At 40.7% G+C, this 26,592-nt stretch overlaps 1 protein-coding gene across 1 annotated transcript in view; it reads left to right on the forward strand.

Annotated features, from left to right (window-relative positions):
* The window catches only part of ARHGAP39 (Rho GTPase activating protein 39), a 345,937-nt gene that overhangs the window by 14,002 nt on the left and 305,343 nt on the right, over positions 1-26,592 (forward strand). The gene's annotated exons all lie outside the window — the stretch shown is intronic.

A 26,592-nucleotide genomic window follows, 5' to 3' on the forward strand; every position in this document is an offset into this window, starting at 1 on the left:
TATTTTTTTTACACTGCCTATCTGTAAATTTTGATTATCAATGGAAATATTTTGTTGACAGTTTGTACGTGTATGGTTAAAATCAATGTTCATCGACATTTAGCAAGAAAAATCTAATCTTTCTAAGCCTTCACATAAGTGTCACTAATGCATATTTCCCCATTTCAGTATCTCCTCATGCATTTCTGAGCCTTTGATTTTGTTTGGTAGGAGCTGTTTAAACCTCAGATTGTTCAGATCTCATCCCTGGGTGGACAGTTAGTGGTAGCATATGTTGCAGTGAGCCAGCTGTTATACTTACCTACTTTAATTATGTCTACATTCAGCTACAGTAGTCCTGGATGGTTACTTGGATTTGCACATGTACTGAAGAGTCAAGGAACTCAAAATCCCAACTAAGAATCCTAATGCCAGTCCTGAATAAATGTGCAGAGTTCCCAGTGAATTAATTGGGCGAGCCCCTGTGCATACATCCCACTGAAGAATTTGGCCCTAAATTTATTAATCTCAGGGACATATTTTTGCTAAATTTGACTGTGTGAAGGCATAACTAGGTCAGCATATAAGAAAGATGGGGAAACGAGTTACTTTGTCTGTCTTGATTTAGGCACAGGTGTGCAAAAAAAAATCAAATAGGTTAAATGTTGGAAACTTGGTAAATGAAATGACCAAAGAAGCAATATCAATAGCAAGTTAAATTATCTGAATTAGAAAGTCTTGTCTATACTAGAGATTTATCCACACTAATGCAGCTGTCCCAGTATTCATGTAGTGCATTGGTGTAAACTGCAGATTGCACCTAGGGTGGCTTGTTGTGGTTTACACCAGTGCAGAATATCTACACTGGGGCAGCTGTGCTGTTTGGCTAAGACCCTAAATGTAGACAAGTTCTTAAAATCTCACGGTTACTTTCTTAAGATACTGTTAAGTGCCTTAGAGGCTGACTATGTGCAGAGAGGAGGGAGCACATACCTTGGCCATGGGAAGGCAGGAGTTGGCTCCTAATTAACTCCAACTCCCCTGCTTTCTCAGTTGCAGATTCTTGACTCCTTCCTCAGAATGGGAAGCATAGGGAGGGGCAGGATGCATCAGGTAGTCGAGTGGGGGCAGCTGTCTGAAAGCTCAGGAGCAGTTCTTGTTTCAGCTCCCTGTACAGAGCTGAGAAGACAGACTGGCCTCATGATGGCAGGGACCTGTTCAGCAAGAGGTAAGTCTGCTGCTGCTTGTGGGGAGAGCTAAGGAGGATGAGGAGCTTGCTAGGGAAGGGGGGAGGGAGGGGGGGAAGAGAGAGAGAGTGGGAGGTGAGTCTGGAGTCTGGAGTCTTCAGGAGGGAAAGAAAAGAACCGAAAAACCCTCCCCTTCAGTCTATTGGTTCTGGCCCCTTGGCTTGTATGGTGTCTTTTGTACCTGAAATCCTTTGAGGAAGACTCCAGAAGCTTGATAACAGTAAAGGTAAAGTGCATTCCCCTCACTCTTTCACAGAGCTCACATTTTTCCTTTCTTCTCTTTTCTATTTCTCCTCCTCCCCCCACAGTACATCCTGGGAATTATAGTTCCTGGACTCAAAGTTACAGCAACCACCTAAAAACAAACATAAACTTGGGGAAGCTGTCTGCACCTAGCTAGATACAACACACCCTCCCCCTTTAGAGTCACCATTGTAAAACTTAAACAGTGACTTCCAAACTGTCACTTGAGTCTGGTAACAGTTTTCCAGTCTTTGCAGTCTCCTTTGTCTCACACTTCTTCTAATACCTGGAGAGGCAGGAATGAAAGTAGGCAGTGGAGCAGTTCCTAAATGCTAAAGACTGTTCATTGCTATCGAAGTCATTGATGCTCTTTGGTCTAAGGTGGAAATCGTCAATCTCTTCTTCAGCTGCTAGTTGATAAGATGCAGACAATCTTGAATGTTCCATTTCCTTCCATCTATGAATACAGCGGTGTCTCCATGGATTTCTGTTATCTGCAAAGGATATGAATATCTTGAATGTCCTTTTTTGGCTCTGTATGGCAGCTTCACGTGAACCAGATCTGTAATTTGAAATGTGTGAGACTTCATCCTTACAATCTACATACTGTCTATTTCTCCTGTTTGTTAACATGTTCACAAATAGTTTCACTGTTAGATTTGGGGGGGGGGGGAAAGGAGAATGTGTAAGCTGTGGACAGGTAGTAAATCATATATTGGCCTTGCATCCTCTTAGGAGTATCACCCTTTGAACTGTTGTTGAGTGTGGAGTGGTTCTATAAACAAACATTGTTTCATGTAAAGTTTCTTTCCATGGTCTCACTTGCAAATTGGTAAGTTGCAAACTTTCTTTCACTACTCTGTTCATTCTCTTGACTAGACTATTAGTTCTTGGCTTGTATAAAGAAACTGTTCTGTGCTTGATACCATTGCTACTGAGGTAGTATTGCATTTCAGCAAAGGTCAGTTGCCTTCCATTCTCTGTTACAAATTCCTTGGAAGATCCTTGTCAGGTAAAGACAGATGACATCAACTTAATCACTGTTTCAGTGGTACCCTTTCCAGTGAGTGTAACTTCAGGTCACTTTGAATGATAATCTACCATTACTATGGCAAACTTTTGAATAAAAGGCTGATCTTCAAATGGTTTCATTATGGCTCTTGACATAATTGGACCATTATCAGTTGACCATCCCAACTTCAATGACGGGAATGCTGAAGGTTTTCTGTAATTTATCATTTCTAGTACAAGGCATGCAATTCTTGATTGTTTCCTCAACATGCTTGTTCATCCATGGCCACCAGAAGCCTTGTCACAGTTGTCTTTTGGCTAGACTCATCCCAGATGTCCTTCGTGTGCCAAGTGAATCAATCATTCTCTCAGAAGTGTAGGCACAACAAGGCGGTCACTTCTCAAAATCCATTCATTTACAAGTGACAGCTCATGTGAGACATGTCTATGTAGTTGCAAGTGTTCTTACGTCATCGTCTTGTAAGGTCATCCATAGACTATGTAAGTCTTTAGGTTCTGAAGTATCTTGTCATGTCTCATGGCTATTGCCCATTCTGGTACTATGATTGCTCCTTGAGTTGTAGCAGAGATTTGTGCAATGACACTCTTCATGATCTTTCCTTATTACACCTTTATGATAAGGTATGGGCTGGTGAGAAGACAATCCATAGTGGTGTTCTTGGCTCCTAGAAGTTACACTGGCTGGAAATCAGAGTCCATTAGTTTGGTGGCCCATTTGGTAATTCTTGATGTTGCTTGTCCAGAACCTTGCATGGTGAATAAAGCTGAAAGAGATTTGTGATCAGATCTTAAAATAAATCTCCTAATCTACAGGTAGGTTCTCAAATGTCTTACTGCTCAGAAACATGCCAGAGCTTCTTTCTCAGTGACAGAATAGGATTCTTCTGGATCAGTCAAGGTGCTGGAGGCAAATACAATAGTGATTCCTTGTCCCTTTTTTAGCTGAGTCAAGCCAACAACAGGAATGTATGCACAAGCATCTGTTGTGACAATGGTTTGCTTCTCAGAATCAAAAGGGCTAAGAGCTGGGTTGGTGGAATTTGCATGTTTTATATCATTAATGATTTAGGGGGCTGGTGCACATGATTTATGAGGAGAGGCTGAGGGAACTGGGTTTGTTTAGTCTTTTTAGAAGAAAAAAATGAGGAGGGATTTGATAGCGGCCTTCAGCTATTTGAATGGGGGGTCCAGGGAGGATGGAATGAGGCTGTTCTCAGTGGTGGTAGATGACAGAAAAAGAAGCAATGGGCTCAAGTTTCAGTGGGGGAAGTCTAGGTTGGATATTAGGAAAACCTTTTTTTTACTTGGAGGGTAGTGAAGCACTGGAATGGCTACCTAGGGAAGTGGTGGAATATCCATCCTTAGGGGTTTTTAAGGCTCGGCTTGATAAAGCCCTGGCTGGGATGAGTTAATTGGGGTTGGTCCTGCTTTTTGCAAGGAGTTGGACTAGAAGACCCCCTGAGGTCCCTTCCAATCCTAATAGTCTATGATTAAAGCTGTTTCTGCATGCTTCATCCCATTCAAATCTCATATCCTTTTTAGGAGCTGACATGAAGGAACTACATTTATAACAAATTGCTGCACAGACTTTGAATAGTATTCACACAATCCAAGAAGAATCTAAATTTGTCCTTGTTAGGCTCTGGTGCACCACAAATGGCTTTCAATAGGTCTGGCTTTGGTTGTATCCTGTTCTAAGAGATCGTATATGCTAGATATGTCACTGAGTTGGTACAGAATCTTCTTGTTAAGTCCATGTTGTTTGAAGTTTTTATAGAACCTTTTTTAGGATAACATCAGGTCCAGATTCATATTTGCCATGCACTGGAATGACATCTTGAAAGTAACAAACAAACACCCTTTGTCTCTCTAGAGCAGTGTTTTTCAATTGGGGTTCCGCAGGAACACTGTTGGGGTTCCGTGGGCAGCTGGCCGCTGCCGCCGAGAGCAGCTGGCCGCCGCCACAAAAGTGAAGATGTCCCGGATTTGTCAGCGGAGGGTATCTAGTGCAAGTGTAATTTAAGTGAAATTTAATTGAGAAATGCTGACATTTGGTGTTAAGAGTTTGGGGGGGGGGGTTTCCGCGATTATTTATGAAGTTCAAAAGGATTCAGTGGCCAAATTTAATTGAGAAACACTGCTCTAGAGGTTGCATCTTTCTCTGGAATACAGACACTGCAGAGGCTAACCCAAATGGCATCCTTTTGAATTGTAAAAAATTTTTCTGGAGTGATGAAAGCTGTGTACTTGTGGGATTCTTCCATTAAGGGGATCTGGTGGTAAGCAGAGGATAAATCAAGGATCATAATGACTCTTGCCTCCTTTGAGGTGATCAGCATTTTATTGATGTTAGGTAGAGGATTACAATTCACAACAATGTTGGAGTTTAGATTTCAAGTCCACATGCATGTGGATAGCACCATTATTCTTCCTGGGGAGAATGAAAGAAGAAACCCCTTCTGATGAATCATCCAGTTCAATGATATCTGCGTTGCATAATTTCAGAATCTCCTCTTTGCACAGTTGTCTCAGTGCAATTGTTTTGGTTAGCACTTTGTTGTACAGTCACTGCATTGGTTTTAGGCTGGATCTTGGATTTGGACTTTTTTGCAATCTCTATGATATTGGTGAAAACTTCTGAAAGGTCAGATGATTCCTGGTTGAAACCTATCCTTAGTTTGCAAGACAGGTTCTGTGCTTTTTGGATCAAATATCATATGAAAATCCCTATGATTCCATCCTAAAATAGAAACTCCCTTTGGGGTACATAGATTTCCCTTTTCCCCCCTCTTTGGGCCATACAGCTTTTGTACTCAAGGGTAGCTATAAAATAGCCATTGATGGGGATGGGGGATCCACCATACTGTCTAGGTATATGTTTGAAGGATGCAACTCAGTTGGAAGCTGGCAAATAGCACAGCATAGAGTTGGTTGGGAATTATAGTGTAAGGTGAACCAGAATTCTCTTAACATCCTCATCTCATGGCCGTAGACTTGCACTTGTCAGTGTGGAGTGGTGTGGTGATATCCTGTCACATTCAAAAGACCATAGGGATTCAGTTCACCATTGTCATCTGTGAGAACTCCAGATACAGCATTGATGGCAGACTTCAGCAAAATGTACTTTTTTGCTCTTCCTTTGTGAAATTGGCAAACTCACTGGTTGCACTCAACTCACCTAATGCAGCATTGTTGTGGTCAGTGGGCTCGTGGGTCATCTGTACATGGGAACAGAACTTGAAGCATTCGGCAACAACATTTAGTAGAGGATTAAAATGATCATTCAGGGCTCAGAGTAGCATCATATGGAGTCACATCTTGTGTTAAGTCGGTAAGAGGAGGATGATGCTTGAAGATTTCTTGCCCTTTAGGACCAAGACAATGAAGCAGTAAGGTTTTCCTTCCACTTTCCTGGAGTGTAAGGAGAAGTTTCTATAGTAAGCATATAGTTGCAGAAGTAAGACTTACATTGTTCCCATGGGAGCAAAGGATCTCCTAGGGTAGGCATGAAGAGCGGTGGTGGTGGAAGGTGTGTCATGGTAATAAATATGAAAGCAAGCTGCAGAGGAACATACTGGCTGAGGGAAAAAAGAGCACTATGGAAAAAAAATTGGCACTGGCCCTTTACATTTTCTTTCTCAGAAAACTGCAGTCACTGGTGGTAGCAGACTTGAGGCCTGTGGATTTTCCCTAGGAGCAGCAGCAGATTTTCAGCAGTAGGAATCATGTGGCACTTGGATAAGAAATTTCTGTTTCTCTGTCGTTCTTTTATACTTATCACTGGTTTGATTTTGTACCTGAATCCCTTTGAGGAAGACTCAGGAAGCTTGATAACAGCAAAAGTCAGGTTTATTCCCCTCACTCTTTCACAGAGCTCACATCCTTCCTTTCTTTCTCCTCCTTCTGCCGGTGCATCCTGGGAATTATAGTATCTGGACTCAAAGCTACACAAACCACCCAAGACCAAATTTACAAACACAAACTGCGGTAACTATCTGCACCTGAGTAGATACAACAGCATCCTTAGGATTTTGACTGCTTTCCACTATTCTAATCTCACAACATCAACTTCACTGGCGGCTTGCAGGCAGAGCTGTTGAAGGTTCTGCAGGGAGTGCAGAGAAAGCTAGTGTTCCTAGCTTCAGTATGAGAGCACTAGTATTACTACTGAGATTGAGGGACTAGCACGTGCCTAGGCTGGACTGGAGCACTTCAGCCTGACAGAGATCCTAGTGGCTTTAAAATGAAGTTAATATCTTACTTCATGGTTTAAGTATCTGTCTATTAAAGTAATGGTTGCTGTGTAGACTTTGTTTATTTCCTCTCCTCCACCCTAAGGTAAACCAAGAGTCAAACTCTTTCCAAGGAGACCTTAAATCTGCAACTTGGTTATTGGGCATCATTGCTCAAGCTTTTATGTGTGGATACAGCTCCTGACAGCAGACCTCTGTCCTAGGGGAATGGTCGATCCCACTATCCAAGGTTGCTTTTGGGGGAAGGCATTTCTCCAGTTCACACTGGGAGTGAAAGGTTCATCTTTTTTGGCATAGGTGAGAGGGTAAAACTGGCGGGTGCTGTGGGATGGCTTGCCATACAATCTTGTCATGCAAACCAGGGTGGGCATAGAGTTGGATTGCATCTCTTGGTTGAGATTCTCAACTAATTCAATCCTGGGATTTTGATCCTGGGATTTTTAGGTGGAGAGAGGATTGCCTGGCTCATTGTTTTAAGGGCTGAATAATTAAGGATAGAAGATCCAATTATCTAAACACAGGCTGCAAAACTTGACTCTGGTAGGCAAACAGGGTAAGTGTGTCTCATTCACGGGAATCAAGCTAAGCACATGAACTTAAGTTTTATTATTTCTGTATTTAGAATTTCTTTGTCCTGGTAATTCCCTGGAAAGCCTAACTTGTGCGTACTCTAGTACTTTTACCATATAGCTCAAGATTTTATCTATAGACAACACCATTTCCTACCAAGTGATGGTGATTTGTCTTCCAAAGCAAATTGGGAAAGGAGGGAAATTACTTCCTCTGAAAGATGCAACAACATCCCCAGGAGAGAGCCCTTGGCCCTTAGTCTGTTATGCATGAGAAGTAAATTACTTTGGTGGCAAAACTTCCAAACTGTATGAAACATTAAAGAAAAACCTCCAAATTCTCTTGTTGCAGTTGGCTCTTTTAAACTTATAGCTTAAGGTGCAGTGGGCCATAACCACTGCATGGAGGCCATTGAGAATAGTTAATTTAAAATCGTATGCTCTTTGGATTACTAAGTTTTAAAGAAATTGATGCAAATGGTGCCTTTTACAAGGCAGATCATTGAAATTTGATCCCATATTGTGCTGTTAATCTTACTAAAGATCGACAATATATCCCTGGGATAGTGTTTTATTTGTTCAATAAATGACATACCCTCTTAGGAGGACCAATAAATCTCCAAGGTGCATATATACAAATGATAGAAATATGGGAAATAGGAAGAGCTGGTGATGAGATGGCACTACAGGAAAAAAGTGACTTAGCGGATAATATGGAAGCATGGTGGGATAAATAGCATGATTGGTATGTTAATACTGCTAGATACAAATTTCCTAGAGGAAAAAAGGACACAGGAGGGAAAGAGGAGTTGCACTAGACTATACATCAAAAATACTTAAACATGCAGTGAAACAGATAATGAAGGCTATTTTCATAGTGATTTATTGTGGGTTAGAAGATGAGATAAGCAACCAAGTAGAATGCACAACAGGAATCCTTTACAGCCCTGGATCATTGTGAAGAAGCTGAAGAATGCCTTCTTAAATGGATGTCAAAGATGACAGTTGCAGGATCTAGCTACTGTAGGATCCTGTAATTCCCAGATTATTATTGGGAGACTATACAAGTTCTTGGTTTTTTGTTTTTTTTTGTTTTTTTTTAATTTAATAGAGCTAATAGAATTCTGGAGGAAGCATTTTTGGATTTGGTAATAGCTACCAGGCAGAAAATAATTGAATGTGGCAGTAGAGCGGTATGTGGAAGCAACAGTTGATTATGAATTAGCTGAATGCTCTGTTCTGCTGAAAGGGATAATAGGGAGCTCTACCAAGATATTTGATTTAGCACTGCTAGTTTCCCAGAATGTGATTCTTCCCCCCCTCCCCTCCCCCAATCCCCCAAAGGATTCTATAATTTTAGTATCCCTGATTGAAAAGTATTTGCAAAATGGTATGAGAAGGATGTGTGATCCGAAGAGCTGCTATCTCGTGGATGTGGAGGACAGACTGAACTACACAGGAGAATATTTTGTTGGCAACAGCTCTCCTTTGACCCTTTGGGGTAACCTGTTAGGTGACCTAATAGATAAAGGCAGATACTTGACTTCTGGCTAAAATGCACAATGGAAAGTGAGTTGTCCTCATTTGTAGGTGAATTAAGGCCCAAGTGATACAGGGAGAGTTACTGAGAGCTGAAAGGTAAACAATGTGGACATCAATATAAATGTCGGTGAAATCAGAAGGGCAAATGTGAGTTGAGTCAAAGAGCGTACGTGGTCCTTGTTGGATATTAGTTGAAGCTAACCACTGCTTCCTCATACCAAGATAGGCAAGCATTTGAGAAGTGGAGTAATTGTTCTGGATTAAAGTCACTTTTATTCCAGAGTAGTGTCCATGTTATAGTGGGGGAGTTATAGTGTAATAGTTATTCAGCTATAGCTATGGTGATCAATTTCCCCATGTGGACAAGCACTGAATAACATCTTGTGGTAATTCTAGATTAAAATGTTCATTAGGAAGTTCCTGCCATAACATCGGACACCCAAGGATCAGTAGTGTAGTTAAAACAACCTATTAGATCTACTGAGCAGAATGAAAAACTGGACACGTCACAGCCTGAGAGATACCATACTATTACATAAACCCTCTGTGCATTATGTCAATAGTTTTGCTTATATGCAAGTTCTGGGAACCTTTTAATATTTAACCGGATAGTTCTTGTCTTTCTCAGTCTGCTCACTTAGGAGGCAATTTGAGGAGCAGCAGGGAGCATAGGTTAATAGAGATTACAGCACAGCTGATGGCTTTCTTTGACAGTTACAAGCTAGATACGAGGGAATACAATGGACAGAACCAGTTCTACTGACTCTTCTGTGAAATGTCTGGGGGTGTCATGTATCACACTCGAGCCATGTGCTGCCTCTGTCCACACACACACACACACACACCCCACCCCTTGTCACTCAGCTGGAATGTATCCCGTATTTACGGGCACTGGCACTTTTTACTCCCCTGCCTTTTGGTGCTGGCACTTGTTTGCTCAGTCACCATTAATGTATTGAGGAGCTTGTGCAGTTCTCATTCTGCTGCGTGGCCGGTACCCTATGAACTGTGATTGTAAAAGGTAAAATGTCAGTCTGGGGAGAGGTATCAAGTAAATTCTAGAGATATCCCTGGTGGTTACTATCTTCATAAACAGTTCAGAGAGAGAGAAGTAAATGGTACACTAAATGTGCAAATGAGGAGGCATTGCTATGTGTATTAGAGAGAGTAACTATAGGAGGTATAGAAGCAGTAGTCCAAAGGGGCAGTTATCAGTATTATCCTTTCATTCATCTATAGTTCAAGTTTATTTGTATTTATCTAAGGTAAATGCTTGGATAGTACCAGGCAGACTTTAAGGAGAGATGCTTGTTTACAGAGCAGTAAAGCAGAGGAAGACCTGGTTGTGATAGTGGGCAATAGATTAGACATCAGCTTGAGCTATGGTTCTATTCCCGAAAAGTGAATACCATACAGCACATGTGATGCATACATGGGTTAATGTGTAGTACCAAGGAATTAGTAATACTTTCTTCCAGCCTGGATTAAAGAACTGGAGGGCATGACCAATGAGAAGGAAGATACTAAGAGGACTAATGTATCTTAAAGCAGACATGACATATTTTGGATTGAATATTTTCATTGCTTTAACAAAGCGATGAGACTAAATCTACATTGTTTGCATCAATGTGGAAACAAAATGAATAAGAATCTAAAAAGTACAACTTAAGTAAAAATTTGCACTTGCTTCTTTCTGAACTTTGAGTAAGATGTTAGGTTGCACAATATGAGGAATTTAGAGGTGATATTTTGGTGGTCTCCCTTTATTTTTATTGGTTTAAAAAAGTTGTCATTCCCAATAAAGATATTAAGTTCAAACAAGCTGAATTGTCTTGTCTGTATGAAGACTTACTCTATGCACAATCATCCTTTCATGAAAATTAGACTTGATGTTTTCTTTCACAAAATGGAACAGTCAGATACTTTAAATACAGATTAATTTTGGTTAGTAAAGATAATTAAGTGTTAAGAAATGTAGCAAACTATTGGATATGCGGAGTTCAAAAGATATGAAGGATTTAAATTAAAACCCTACTGCAGGAGAATTGGAACTCTCTGAAATAACCTATTGAATGAAGCATCTCCCTTCTCTCAAGTTTTTGGTTATCAGCCATATGAATTTGAAGTGATGTTTTCCTCCAAATGATTCTACTAGTGCAGGAGCACTGTGGCTAGAGTGATGATTTAACCCAGGATGGAATTATTTTAAATCATGATTTAAACCAAGAGAAAATCATTGATTTAATCAAGTTTCCCACTGATACTTCTTCACATATTTCTTAAACAATGATGCAAATCTGATCACTAAAACATGTTAATTTACAACTCATTACAGCATTTTACAACATCGAGGAGGGTATATTGTGTGTATTTTTTGTAGATAACTTGATTTTTATTAATTTAGGAAATAGTGCATAATACTCCTCTACCTTTATATCTGGGGTCGAGAATGTTCGCAAGAAAATGAGGTGGAGTTTTAGTGCTTTATTTATTTGCTGTTTTATTGCCTGCAGTTTAACTTTCTGGTGAGGTATTTCTTTCTTCAATGTCTCTTGAAGTGCCTTCCAAATTTCAACAGCATCAGCAATGCAGGAACAATTTCTCTGAAGTTTGTTTAAGGCTATGGATATAGGCTTCAGTATACTGAGCATATCCTCTACATTCCTCTTTAATCCAGTGTTAGATACTTTGGATGAGATACTTCCATCGGTTTTATCATGGTTTTTCTTCACAAAATTTTATGAGAATGGGCCAGTTCTTAATAAATTGTTCAAAACAATCAACCACAGAATTCCATCGAACAGCTTGTGAGAGAATTAGTTTGGATCCTCCTGCTCTCTTCAGTGAAGCTGAAGCAAAATGGTTGTTACGGAAGTATTTTGTGACTTCAACATTTTCTTTTATTCCTGGAGAAGACGTACTTAAGTCTTTGGCTAAAAGATGCATTAAATGGGCACTGCAGCCATATGTAGTTAAGGAGCATCCTTCCGTTTCTTTTTCTAAGTATCTTCTCATCTTTGCCACGTTTGCAGCATTGTCTGCAACAAAACTGCGCACGTGACAGTTGAATTTTTGGTCACAGTTTATTACAGCTTTCACTGCCACTTCTTTTAAATATTCTGTTGTGTGGGCATTTCCAGATGTATCTATTGTTTCTGAAAGATATGCAACCCCATCTTCTGTTGTCACACAGGCACATATTACTGGATCATTGTGTACATTGCTCCACCCATCAAGGCTTAAACTGGCAAATTTCCTCTCAGTATTTCTTGCACACTGTTCAAGTTCCTTCTCATACCCTGTATCTAGCAACCTTCCACCAATGTCTGCTCTACCAGGTGGAGTGTAGCCTGGTCATAAGGACTCAACCATGTCAATGAAGTGTTTATTGTTAATGTTGTGAAAAGGAGAATTTGTGGCATAAATGAACCGAGCAATCTTTTCACCTGTCGTGTCTTGTTGGTATTTGCTGGTCCTTATTACAAACCCATCCATGGTGGTGGTTTTACTGGATGATTGAAATCTTTTGCTTGCTACTGATACTTTATTGTCTGAAATACGTTTAGTTGCAGCACTGCTGCTAAAAGTACCAATGGATGACTCTGAAGTTGTTGCAGATAGACAGTCACAGTCGGTCTCTTATGCTTAAATGGAAACCTGAAACAAAATTAAAAAATGATTTTGAATAGTCATTCTTCTCAGTTCTTCTTACTCTATTATTCAGTTTGCATTTTTTTCAGCAAGGATGCAGATCCGATTCCAAATTACCAAAAAAGCTAAGACTGACTGCATTTAGTGTGCACTTAATTTTGACGTAAGCCCCATAGAACTCACTGGCACTTCTGTTTTTTGAGAAAACAAGTATAGGATGGGGTTCCCTTGGGAAAGCTGAGTTATGCTGAAGTAAAATAGGAAATAGATTTATGGCATCACCATTATGGTCTGTGGCCATGATCCAAAATAAGGGGCGTGTATTCTGCAATATAAAATAAGAAAATGACACCCAGTGGCAACTGGCAACTCTCTAGATTTCTCTTACTGCAGCTTTTCTGTACCGTATACTTGGGTGATAGATTATAAACCTAGTTAACTAAATAAACATTAACTAAATAAACAAGCCATGAGGATTAGCTAAGCTAAACTTTTTTTTCTAGCAGCATCCAACATAGCAAACAGCTTGGGAATTTACTTGTTAAATAATAAAAGGCATAGAGAGAGTCTTGAAGAATGATGCATTGCAAAGTGAATTATGTAAGTTACTAACCAGTTGATCCACATTGTTCTTCAGGCATATGCACATCTTCATCCACATCATTTTCTCTCAATAAGCAGTTTTCATTATAATGTTTTATTCTTGCAACTAGACCCTGCATCTCCTTCTTGCACTTGACATGTTTTCCTTTTTTACCCAGGGAAGGAATTTCTTCAAAATATTCCCAGATAGGGTGTCTCATGCCCAGAAGCCATGACAGTTTTTCTGTGGCAAAAGTGTGGGGGAATATAGGAAGTTGTGTGTGTACTGAATGTCTTCCCTTTTTCTTTCCAGTCCACACCACTGTTCCTTTCTATTCTGCCTCCGTCCTTTGTGTCTCTGTCATTAAGACACTGTCTTAACTAACTCCTCTGCCTTGCTTGGTCCAGCTCCACCACCACATAAGCACAGAATAACAAGAATCCTATCCAGCCTGTGTCTTTCTTTGCACATGTGACTTTAGTCTGCTGAGAAACAGTAACAGAAAGCCCAGAACTTTCAAGGAGCAAGAGCTGGTAGTTGGGCTGGACAGACTAGAGCCATTAATTCATTTTTGAGACTGTAAGTGTAGGTTTAGCATGTTTGCGATGAGACTTAATTGTAACTGTTTTTTAAACGAGAGAGAAATTTAGTATTTGATTAAAAAAAAATTTAAATAAACTGATTTTTTTCTTTTAAAAAAAGAAATCACTGATTTTTATCCACCCTGATTTAACCCTGAAGCCCAAGGCCTTAAAAGAGAGAGTAATTGAGAAGGTTTGGGAAGACCTCATCAAAAACAATTTTTTGTGTCACGCTGCTCTCAATTCTCTTCTCCTGCTGTTCAGAGACATCTACTTGCTTCTTCTCCAGAAACCTAATCATCTGCAAGAAAAAAGACAAGTGTGTCGGGTCATCACAGCTCAGCCTTCAGCATGGCGGGATATAGCAGCGTTCAGTCTCCAGTCCTGCATCTTTCTTTCTTCAGTTGCTTGGATTATTTTCTGATGCTGAAGCTTGAATTGTATCCAGAGGCTGGCTAATGCCTTTAGAGACCTTAGGAAGCTAACCTACTGAGAGCAGTCAGATATGCTAAGTCCTCTCATCAGTTTCTTCGTACTGTGTGTGGGGAGATCGAAACATCAGATCATTAGCTGGAGCAAATCTAGTTTGGTTGTACTGTTGTTACTGATCATTGGAGAAGTACCAAAATACAATGGAGTACCTTTTTTACCCCACACTCAGAGAGAACTGAATAGAGATATTTGTTAAACACAACCTAAGTTGACTCAGCATTAAGCCATCACTTACTGCTTCGATGATAAAAAACACATTGAGTTTTGTATTGTTTGCAGATAGTTTGTTCTACAGATACAAGCACTATCTCCCCTGCAGTTGACCTCTAAGGTGAAAATGTTACTGGGCATACCAAGCTATTACAGAGCCTGTCTAAGTTTTACTTTACTGTTCCTGAACTTCCAGCCTGCAAAAAAGCCACAGGTAAAGTAATTGAAAACATTCAATATTTCATGAGCAATAGTTTAAGAAATCTATAGTATAACTTTTTGATTGTATTTGAGTGAGATGGGAGAACCAGGCTTTATAATGGAAATTCAATGCTAACCTTCACTATGGAGGACTACAACTACAGAATAATATGTACTATTTCTCCCTAGAACTTGCTAAAAATGCTTTATCCATCTAGCTGATCTGTCACGGGCACCTGAGATCATTCTCATTTGTGCTAAGGTACTTTTTCATCTAAGAACCTAACATTATATTCTGATACTGGATTGAACTTGGTATTTGCTGGCCCATTTTAATTTTCTGCTCTAATGAGCCATGCAGTGGCCTAGCTAAAATCTATTTTGAGCACTAAAGAGATGAAACTCTATTTATATTTAAATACACCTTGCATGCAAAACGGAGTCGCTGATTTGACTGGTGCTGCAGGTATTTCAATGACTAACCAGCTATAAAGCAAGGCTGGACATCACACATGATTGTGCTTTGTACTCTAGCTTCATGTCCACTGCAAACCCGGAACTGTTGGAGTTTTTCCCACCTGCAAATCATTGTATTTTCATGCCAACCCCTCCCTTGTTCCTAAGCACCTAGTGACTTTTGGTTGGCTTTTTAACCCTAATCTCCATTCTGGTGCTCTCTTCCTATAATCTTCTTGCTACTCTAAATACACGCATTAGACTGTCAACTGTCCTTTCTGGTCCTTTTCTCTTACCCATTCCTGTCTCATGCTGGTTTTGTCTACATTTGTATTAATCATGTTTTAACATGTTACACTGAATTTTTCCACATGGTAAACAAGGATCTGCCTTAGAGTTAACTGCAATCAACTTAAAATCAGTGTCCTTCTCTGTATGCTTGTCTTTATTAGGGGAAAAAGTATGTGTCTAACATTTTAGCTCTCACATGTTAAAATCCTAGTGCAGACACAAGACAGTTAGTGTAAAATTATCCATTTGCTGGTCGAGATAAACCCTAGGCTTCCTTAAGGCTTCACTTGACTGACAAACATGTTAAATTTGCAGACTGCTTTGTCTATGCTAGGATTGTTGAGAAGTTAGTTACTATATTAGTTAATACATCAGGATGGAATTTATTTAAATCTAAGTGGTTTAGCTCACCAATTTTAATCATGATGTGAATCTGCAAGGCAGAAACCTTGATTTAAACCTTCAATTTTAATCGTGTTTTGCATTTGTACTTTCTAGTTACTTCCTAAACAGGTTAATTCTCATTGGTTAGTAACCATTAAAACAATAGATTGGCACACGATTTGATGCTGCTTCTTGCTAACCAGGAGGATGCAAATAACATACATGTTTAAGCAATAATGTAGCTCATCTTTTTATTAGATAAATTTTTGACTTGTGACTTGTCATACTGTATTTAGATGAAAGTTCAAATTCAGTTATAATGCACAAAACCAATTTTAACAAAACAGTTAAATGCTATCTTAAATGTTCTTTTATACCCAGAACACTTATCGAAACGTGTTTTGTACTTTAAACTATTTTATTAAACAAAGGCAATATAGTAGTTAGTGAATTGAATTGATTTGTTTCTGTTCACCGCAAGTCTTTGGAGCTAGTAGATCTCATTCTCACACATAATTTTTATTCAGATTGGAAGAGGAATACAATCTTTCCTGCTTTTTCAACTCCCAATTGATTTCTTACTGTTGAATGAATTAATCGTTGAACTGAGAAACTAGTTAAGAAGCCGAAATGAAGAAAATATTCTCTCTGCACCTGCAGAAGGGACTAGTACTGTCAAAAGTTGGTTTAGCCCTTCAGCAGATTCTGGTTCAAGGTGCTTAGCCAGTGATGACTTCTAGTTCAGTGGTTTGACTTTGAAACTTGGTAGTAAACACACTGATTCATATTTTTCTATTTAATTTTAATAGATTAGAAAACTTTAGGTCCTAACATGTCGTCAATTTCAAATTTAATTTTAGATTTTTTTTAAATACAAATATTTATTTAACTTAAATAATTTTATTTAAAGCATTTTAGTTAAAAAATGAATTTGTCTCCACCCTATAACATGTTAATGTACCTTTTTTCCTCATGTAGACATGGCTTATACTATAGCTTTTAATCATGCTAGTGAACAAGTTAAAACATGACTGTTAGTTTAAGTGTACACAAGCCCTTACGGACGTTAGCTCTTCAGGGCAGCTAATGCCATCTTTACCCATATTATAAACCACCAAGCAGATTTCTGGCATTCTAAGTAATAAAGAAAGGTAATGCCTATGATCACTTTAAACAATTGTCCTTCAAGCACAGATTTCCCTTCTAATTACTCCTCCCTTCCTGCCCTCTTCCCTGCCTGCCATGGTCTGTTCTGTAACTCCTTTAGAGCCTTGGGCCAGGGGTCTTATCCCCTTGCATGACAATAATGCCCCTGGTGTGCCTGGAACTCCTCCTTTGTCACGTCTAGCTCATCTACAGGGCCTTCCTCCCAGCCCAAGAGAAATGTAGGTATCCCACGAGTCGATGGCTATTTCTCATTCGAGCAGTAAGTATTCTAAATACTACCAGTGACAATGAAACTTAACTATTTATTGTTGCTGGAATTCCTCAGCCTAAATGGCTTGCTTTGCCCCTTTTGTGTCCCTCTTCCTTGGTGTCTGCTTTTATTATGCTTTTGATTACTCTTCTCCCAGCCTTATCCCCAACCCTGTTTAAAAATGGCTGACTAAATTTTTCTTCCCTTCCTCTGATGCCTCTTGCATAGGCTGTTACCAGAGGCAGAGGTTTGTGCTATGTGGCTCCATTTCTGGTTTGCGTTCTTTTTTAGATTGATTTAATGGACCTAAAAGATTGGTGATAAGAACCATTGATCTAACCTTCTTACTGGAGCCCTTCTTGGCGTGGATTGCTCCATGGTGCCCTCCCATGTAGAGTGCCTTCAGACCATGCCATGTCACAGCAACAGATATCAATATCTTTGGGACATCTTACTGTATTAAGTTTATGTATCACTGTTGTTCAGGGACTGTGTGTAATTCCTTACGGGGGGCTGGGTTTGACCAGAGCCCTCCAGGAACTAATAGTGGGGGTGATTGGGCAAATTTACTCAGGTAGTAACACCTCTGGAGAGGCACCACCTCCTGGAGATGCTCATGTATACTGCTTCAAACTGGATTCTCCAGAGACCAACAGTCAAAGAAAGGACTTTGGATAAATAGCCTGAGTTTAAATTGACGTGGGGCCTTCTTTGTGATAGGCCGTTCTCTTCAGGAGCAGCCCCAATCTTTAGAGAAGAGTTGTAGGGACTGACACCTGTCAGAGCCGAAGGTTGGAGTTGGGTTCATCTCTGGTAAGCTGTTTAGCATGTGGAGGTTTTTATTATTTTTAATGTTTTCTTCAGTAATGCTTTCACCTTAAGAATAAATGTGCTTGCTTAGAAAAGTCTGTGTAGTAATTTATAACTAGGGGCAATTATGCTGTTTATAGCCTATGAGGAGAAAGCAAAGCAGACTTGCTTAACTGGTCTGACTTTCTGGGGAATTCAGTGTGGGCAGGGAACTGTGCAGGCTGGAAAAACCCTAGGCAGGAGGGAGTGTGATTCGGGTCTCCCACCTGAGACAGGTGACAGTAGAGGAGCTGGGAGCCTAGAGTGGGTGCACTTGCTAGACCACAAGGGGAAATACAGGTGCTGAGAACTGTGCCATATCTTTCCTTTTTATTTTTATCTGTTTTCTTTTGTCTCTTCCCTTTTCTGTCTGTTTTGTTTCCCACACCTTTTGTTTTATCAGCACCTCCCCACCCCGTCACAAGCATACCTGTTACTTTGAGGGGGGAGGGTGCATTAATTTTTGCTGCACCAGTCTAAGCTGAGTGCTCTAGAAGCAACCCATCGGAGTGCTGGAGAAGCAAAGAAAAAATGGTTGGGAGGCAACTGCTTCCTGCCCACAACAATATAAAGAAGGAGATGTCTGCTCCACTTAGCTTGCTCTGTTGGAGCCCTTGCACCAAGACGGTAGAGAAAAGCAGGTGTTAAGCAGCAGGTGGCTGCTGGCTAACCTACAACTGCAGAAGCAGAGTGAGCTAGGGACAGACAGCTTTTCCCAGCCCTCACAGTTCCTCTTCTTACCCAGGTCCCTCAAGATAAGACCACAGAATTGGGGTCCTCCATTCTGTTTGTCTTGGAACACAGTTATGGCTTTGTTTGTTTCCTGACATGTTGGTGACTTCTGCTTAATCTCTGCTTTGTTTTTGCATCTCATTTTCTAGGTGCTTGAAGGCTATTTCTGCCCCACTTGACTCTCTCTCTCTCTCTCTCTCTCTCTCTCTCTCTCTCTCTCTCTCTCTGAGTCTTTCCCTACCCCCGGGTTACTGTTTCTGTCATTCTGTTGGTTTGCATGCTTTCCTTTTTTTTTTTTTAACACATTCAGAGAATCTGCTCCTTTTACAATCTCACTTTTGTCTTTTCTCTGTGATTTGGTTTTGCTGCTCTTGTTTGTTCTGTCTGCTTAGTGAAAGGATGTTTTCACATTTTAGAATCTGCCTCAGTCTTTGATGCTGGGCATGTGCTAACGTACTTGCATCTTTGTCTTGCTAATATATTTATCATTGCAACTTGCATATAGTATTTTGTAGGTATAGCCTTGCTGTATCTAGATAGGGACTAACCACCTGGCTGAGGATATGTCTCTGTTGCAGAGTGAAGTCCATTTACTTTAAATCAACTTTCACCTGCCAAACTTTAGAAGTTGCAGAAGCGTGATCACACCACGCTCCTTGCGCTGGGCTCATATGTCCTCACTCGCCACGGTTGGGTCAACATTCAAAGCAGTGCACTATGGGTAGCTATCCCACAGTGCAGCTAGTGCCGGAGGCTGTTGGGAAGATTCTTGTCGTCCCTTGATGCAACGCTCCTTCCCCCTCCCTTCCTGCCCCAGACAAACAGGAAACGGGTTTTTGCACCATTTGTGTATGTGGTGTATTGCTGCAGAGACATAGTGCAGAGCTGAGCAGGCTCCATCATTGTGAGCATCACAAATACATCACGGCTTATCCTGGAGTATTTTCAAAGGCGAGAGAGGAGCCAAAGCACAGAAAACAGCAATGTCACTGAGGCTGCCCAGCTACAAGCCATAGAGTGGAACAATTCCCGATTGCTGCAGGCTGTCACGCATCATCTGCAGTTGGTGGAGCGCCAGTTCTGGTCCTGGGAAACAAGCACAGACTGGTGGAATTGAATTGTTATGAAGCTGTAGGGTGATGACCAGTGGCTGCAGAACTTTTGTATGCGAAAAGCCACTTTCTTTGAGCTTTGCTTGGAGCTGTCCCCAGCCCTGAAGTGTGTGAATACTTGCTTGAGACCGGCTCTGATGGTGGAGAAGCGAGATGTGTCGCTCTGTGGAAGCTGGCAATCTCCGACTGCTACCGGTCAGTTAGGAATCAATTCGGAGTCGGTAAATCTACAGTGGGAGCTTCTGTGATGCAATGTGCAGGGCCATCAATAGGCTTCTGCTACGAAGGGTAGTGACTTTGGGAAACATTCAGGACATACTGGATGGGTTTGCTGCGATGGGGTTCCCAAACTGGGAGGGGGGCGGCTATTGATGGCACGCATATCCCAATCTTAGCGCCTGACCACCTTGCAACAGAGTACATAAACCACAAGGGATGCTTTTTCCATGGTGTTACAGGCCCTTGTGGATCATAGTGGTCATTTCACCAACATCAATGTGGGAAGGTCTGGAAAAGTGCATGATGCGTGCATATTTAGGAACATGGGTCTGTTCAAGATGATGCAGGTGGGCACTTTCTTCCTAGACCAAAAAATAAACATTGGGGATGTGGAAATGCCAATAGTCATCCTGGGGGATCCTGCCTACCTCTTGCTGTCTTGGCTAATGAAGCCCTACATCGGGTACCTCGACAGTGAGAAGGGGCGTTTTAATAACAGGCTCAGCACTTGCAGAATGGTGGTGGAATGTGCATTTGGCCATTTAAAGGCCAGATGGAGGTGTCTCCTCACTAGGCTAGACATCAGTGAAAAGAACATCCCATCAGTTATATCTGCGTGCTGCATTCTTCATAATGTATGTGAAGCGAAGGGGGAGAAGTTCCCCCTGGTTTGGGCTGTGGAGGCTGAAAGGCTGGCTGCAAATTTTGAGCAGCTGGATGCCAGCGGTACGCTTAGAGCCAACCATGGAGCGCTTCGCCTTTGGGAAGCATTGAAAAACTGGTTCTGCAATGACCTGCAGTAATGTCTGTATGTTTTGTGCCTTTCTTTCCCATCCCACCTACCATCAATATCAGTATAAAGTCATTGTCTGTGAAATTTTTAGTTTGTACTGACTTCGCTAGTGCTTTTCATGTAACTTGTTGTAAAACTTGGCAAATATCTAGATGAGTTGATGTACCCCCCCCCGGAAGACCTCTGAGAACCACTGATCTATATAGTGTAATGAGCACTACCAAAAGCAGATCTATTACATGGATAATGAAGGGCAAATGAACATAGACAAGAGGGGGAGATGTACTCTGATCAGCCATGGAAGATGTTAGTGGTGGCACTTTGGATGGACTTGGTCTGAAGAGAGAGAGGAGCATTCATGTAATCCCAGCGAGTCACAAGTGAATCATGGGGGGTATGAGGGAAGGGGCATTGGTCCCATACATGCAGCAAGTATTTTCCAATAGGCCCTGACATATTTTAAACACAGTTGGTGAAGTAATAGCCTTTATTGGACCAACTTCTGTTTGTGAGAGAGAGAGAGAGAGAGAGAGAAGCTTTTGAGTTTATACAGAGTACATATCCCAGACCTGAAGAAGTACTCTGTGTAAAGTCGAAAGAAGTTGGTCCAGTAAAGGATATTACCTCATCCACCTGGTCTGTCGAATCCTGGGACCAACTTGGCTACAACAACACTGCTTACTTTAAACATATTAGTTCTGAGGTGAATTATTGATGACCCTCCAGCATATAGCCTAAAATCCTGCTGTAACTGTCTGAAGTTCCCTCCCATGATTGTGACAAAATATGGTCTATGACCTTGCTCCACAGGCTCTGAGATGGAACTAATAGATGTTGAGGCGTTTTGTCCTGGCCATTGACCATTACACATTGTGCTAATGATGATGAAATTCCTCATTATTTTCATAGTGATTGCAGCGGGACCCTTTTGATTCAGTCCTTCAATCTGCAGCCATTTTATGAGCTTTCTTCAAATATAGTTATGCTAATTTTTTTTACTGCCGCATTTCTAAAGCTGAGACAGATTAGACAGATAAAGCCAGCAATCTATCTGATTGGGTGCTGTGGCTGTATTGTTGCATCTAATTTGATTCTATTCTTTACAGGTTTTATTTTAATACAAGCAGTGTGTATGTGTGAGTGTGAGTGAGAGACTATTGGCATCGCCCAGAAAGGCATCTGGTTCCCAGAGAAATTGGCATTTGGTTCCCGGAGCCGTACCTTCTAATCAAACATAAGGGAGGGGGAATCTGAAAGGTGAGAGGTCTGAAGGTGATCTGCAAATAAAAAATGGTGACCGTCTTATACTATGTAAAGGTCTGATTTAAAACAAAACATGCTTGTACTTTACATTAAAAATTCCAGTCTCTTATCTATGACTTTTTACTGAAAATTCAGGTTTAAATTACCCCAGCATCACATCCCTCTGGAATTACTATGGGGCAGAATCTCCTCCAACTATGCTTTGGCCCCAGCACACCTCATAGTGGCCCATTTCTCCCATCTGGGAGAACAGCATTCTCCTGCTGCTAGCTAATGTAGTTAATCCTGTAGCTCAGGTGACCGTGTTGAAGGCTCAATTTTCAGTCCCTGCTGATGCATGATTGAGATGAGGGAGGGGTTGTTAGTGGTGTATAATAGAACTTGTTTGCTACTTTCCAATGAGAGAGAGAGACAGACAACAAACACAGCCTAGGAAAGACTAAGTTAAAAAACCCTCCTACATTAAAAGATTGTTTATTAGGTTGCAAAGTTTAGCCCTTGAAATTTAGGATAATAGATTTACAATCACCAGTGCAACTTTAATTGTGCTCTTGTGTCTGTATGCATTAAGTATTTGAACAGGTGATTTAATACTATTTTTTTATCACCAGATCCCAGCCTCATTCATTATGCAGGTTGGATGCATAAGGAGGCCAAATTACAAGCAGCTGTAAATTGAGCAATTCCTAACTTTTGAGTGTCTGATTTTACAACCTAAATAACCTTTTAGTGTAGCTAGTCTTTGTGTATATGAATCCATTTTTTCCTTTTGCAAACGAACTTTAAAGAATGGAGAAGATAGGGAAAGACATTGTCTAAAAAGGCTTACATTGGGACTTCTATTTGTACAGCCCTTTTCATCCATGTACATCTCAAACTGGTTTGCCAGCTTCAATAACGTAGTACAAAATGAGTTGGTATTTAATTGCATATTAGTTTGAATATGTGTTTATGCAGCATCTTATGTGCTAAATCTCACCTTCCCACTACTGAATAGGAGACTCCTCTAGGGTGGAGCACAGCAACTGTTTGAAAGTGAACAGGAACAATACATGAGTTAAGGACAGGAAACATAAGAACAATATGAACAGTTAATAGATTTTATTGATAGTATCTTCAATAGATCCCATCAGAGCTCCTCAAACACTGTTGACTATATCTTCATAATACCTCTGGTAGGTAGGGAAATAACATTATCCACATTTTAGGGATGGAGAAATGAGGCATGGAGAGAGGAAGCTTGTGTGTAAAGTCATAAAGGTAGCCTGGGATAGAAACCTTATCTCGGGGGGGCTAATCTAGGGCGTTAGCTTTAAGATTTTCTTTCCCCTCTAAAGAGCTGGATAGCTGCCCCTCTAGCATTGCTAGAGGTAGGATTTGGCCAGGACACCAGGGACATCCTGACTCCTGTAAAACTAACATGGGATTCAATCCTGGGTGGTCGGGACCTTGGTTTTGTCTCATCTGAAAGACTTACAAGGAACAGTGCTGATGAATACTTGCCTCTTGCTACAGCATTTAGGTTTCCCTTTGGGGTCTCATTCAAATACTTAACAGGCCCAGCTCTGCTGCGGCTTTGAATTAGTCAGCTACTTAATTGTTGTTGGGCTGCTTTTAAACTTCCAAGTCCATTCTTGACTGAACTCAGTCCCAAGAGGAAGAGCTATTTTGTAATTGCTTATAATTTAGTGTCTTCATTACCCCTGTTTAGTCTAAATAGTTACTCTCTTGCTGAATTCCTGCATTCAGCTCATATGATAGGCGAAGAGTATAAAAAGTGCAGCATTGCTGCTGATCAATACAGACCAGTGCTTTTGGGGATCAGTGAAGACTTCATGAGGTCTGAGGTACCTTCATGCTGATAGGTATCTGCAGTTTGAAAGTAGAGTACCATTCTCGTATCCTGCTTTGAACATAGAAATTACGGTGCAGGCAGCAAAGGTGGTAACTCTCTGCATTTACTGCATTCTGAATGCAGAAAATTAAATGAACAAGCATTTAAATATCAATTGTAAGTCAAGACCGTTTAGTTGGCCGTCATTTGCTTACGGCTAGATTCCATTTCATAGCTGCCTTGGCAACCATAAAGCTTGAGCACACTTTAGACCTGGTATTTGGTGTGGTTAGGTGAATTTCTCACGGACACAGACACACGGACACGGAGAGACCATTGTCGTGTTAGTTGTGATGCTAGGGTCCAGCTTGATGGGGTGAGAAGTGTCTTGATGGAATGGTTTGATTTGAGCCAATGAGGTCCAGACAGCCTTAAGAGGGGAACATTTCCCTGGTAGGTAGGATGGGAAGAATGTGTCCCAGCACATCTTTATGCTTCCTACCAGCTATTTTAAGAATTTCTGAGGCTTACAATTAACTATTACAGTAATTCAGAAACGCTCACAAAAGTCTCATCATCACTGTATACACCCTGAAAGATTCATTCTCCCAGGAATGACTGTACAGCAAATACCTGGCTTCTTTCTGCTGGTAATGCTTGTTTATATGTCTTTATGGCACTTAGGATACCTTTTTCTGAAGTACTCCTTTGTTTCATCCCTGCTGCCAAGAATTTATTCTTACAAACCCCTCTCTCCCACAGAATGGCAACGTAAAGGGTCATTTCTGAGTGTGTCGGCATCCTGTATTTGCACATAACTTAATAAAGGGAAACACTCTTTGAGCTTTCTCATCTGTTAGAGAATCCTGCTGCATGCTTAGTGTGACCATCTGTAGGTAAAGCAAAATGCATCTCTATTAAATTAGCTATTCTAGGAGAAGAGGGGTAATTTAATTCTCTCAAATCTGGGAAGTGGGCAATAAATTTTAAAATGCTGCATGAGAAGATACCCGTGTGTCACAGATTGAACCAAACTAGAATTGTGCAGCTAATGAAATGTCAACTTTGGCATTTTCACTCTTGCTGTGACTCCCCCCACAAGTGGGTTTGTCACCCCGATCAGCGGGTTGAGGCAAGAATATTTTCCCACCAGACTGACTTCATTCTTTCTGTAATTCATGACCATAATGTACTGGTGCAGCCGTTTAAATTCTGCGGGATAGTAAGCGAATGTGCCTTAATGCATGAAATGTGGAACAAGTTTAGATGTTTCATGCACAGGCTTTCTGTCCTAACCATGCTTCAGCACCAGTTATCCTGTGCCGAGTCTTCTATTTTTAGGTCCTATTGACTGTTAGCCAATGACTAGCAATCAATATTTTTGCCATCTAAAGCTATTGCGTTGAGGTAAACTGTCCGATTACATGGCTCCCCCGTACCATGACTGTTTTAGTCACACAGTGGCATAGGTGTGCATGGAGTTTTACAGACGGATCCCTGTGCTGAGGATCCTCGTAGCGTAAGACCAGATGTAATAGTGGACAGTGCAAACTCGGGGAGGACGAGGCTTGCAACTAATGAGCTTTAAAGAAGGAAATGGGAAATTGTGGAAGACTGAAAAAAAAACAAATGGCCATGGACATATGATGGGAGGTCATTGCTACATTGAGAAGACAAGCATGATTCCCTTGGGTCTCTTCCCCTTTAGTAATGTAGACATCGCAGATTTATAGCCGTAATGCTTACACAACCCATGCACACTATGCTGCATGTATGTGCTGTATACACATACAGTGCTGCTTAGCTATGTTCTCAGCTGGTGGATTAAAGCAAAATATTTTGAGGTCCATGTGCTTTCTCTAAAAAATATCTGACCCCAGCTCTTGCTTATGTATAGTATTAACATAGTCCAGCTCCTGTCACCTGCATCAGTACATATTAAGTAACTAAATGGGCTCAGTTGAAGGAACATGCGTTATCTGCAAACTTGTTCATATCTATTTTCTGTTACAGCGCCCCGGAGTTGCTACTGCATGATACTCACATATACAGTGCCTTATGGGTGTGACAGGTTACAGTAAAACCATTTTCTGTCCTGAAGAATTTACATTCTAAATAAGGCTGTAAGTGCTTTAGCTAGGAACTATCTTTGTTGTAACAGTGCCTAGTACAATATAAAATATAACCCAGTGAGGTAAGAGCAACCAGACAATATAGGGGAAGATGAGGGTTACACCATATCTAGATCATGGATTCACTTGTAATGCTGCATGTTTGTCTCATTCCCTAGTCTTACAAACTGTTTACTTCTAGAATTACAAAAGAGACACTAAGGTAGCTGCCAAAGGTATAATGCTATTCCCGGTGGGATGCTGTTGACAATCCAATAAAAGAAAAGCCCTAGCCCTGTAATGATAGAGATGAATAGCATCTAAGTGTCCCGTCCTTTGCAGTCAAATTGTACTGTTTGAAGATGAATTTTCTGAATGAGGAGGTTTTGAATGGCTATCTGTTCTACAACAGAAAACATAAACATCCACCTTTTGCCCTTAAATATATTGAGGAAGTGACTGCCTGGGCGGAATTTAGATATCAACGGTTGTTTCTGCAGTTATTAAATTCCATCTTCTCTAAAGATAAGTGATGCTTCATCTCCGTT

This window comes from Emydura macquarii, unplaced genomic scaffold (genome assembly GCF_026122565.2).
Source record: "Emydura macquarii macquarii isolate MOO-44397 ecotype Brisbane River unplaced genomic scaffold, CSIRO-AGI_Emac_v2 contig_2246, whole genome shotgun sequence".
NCBI lineage: Eukaryota > Metazoa > Chordata > Testudines > Chelidae > Emydura > Emydura macquarii.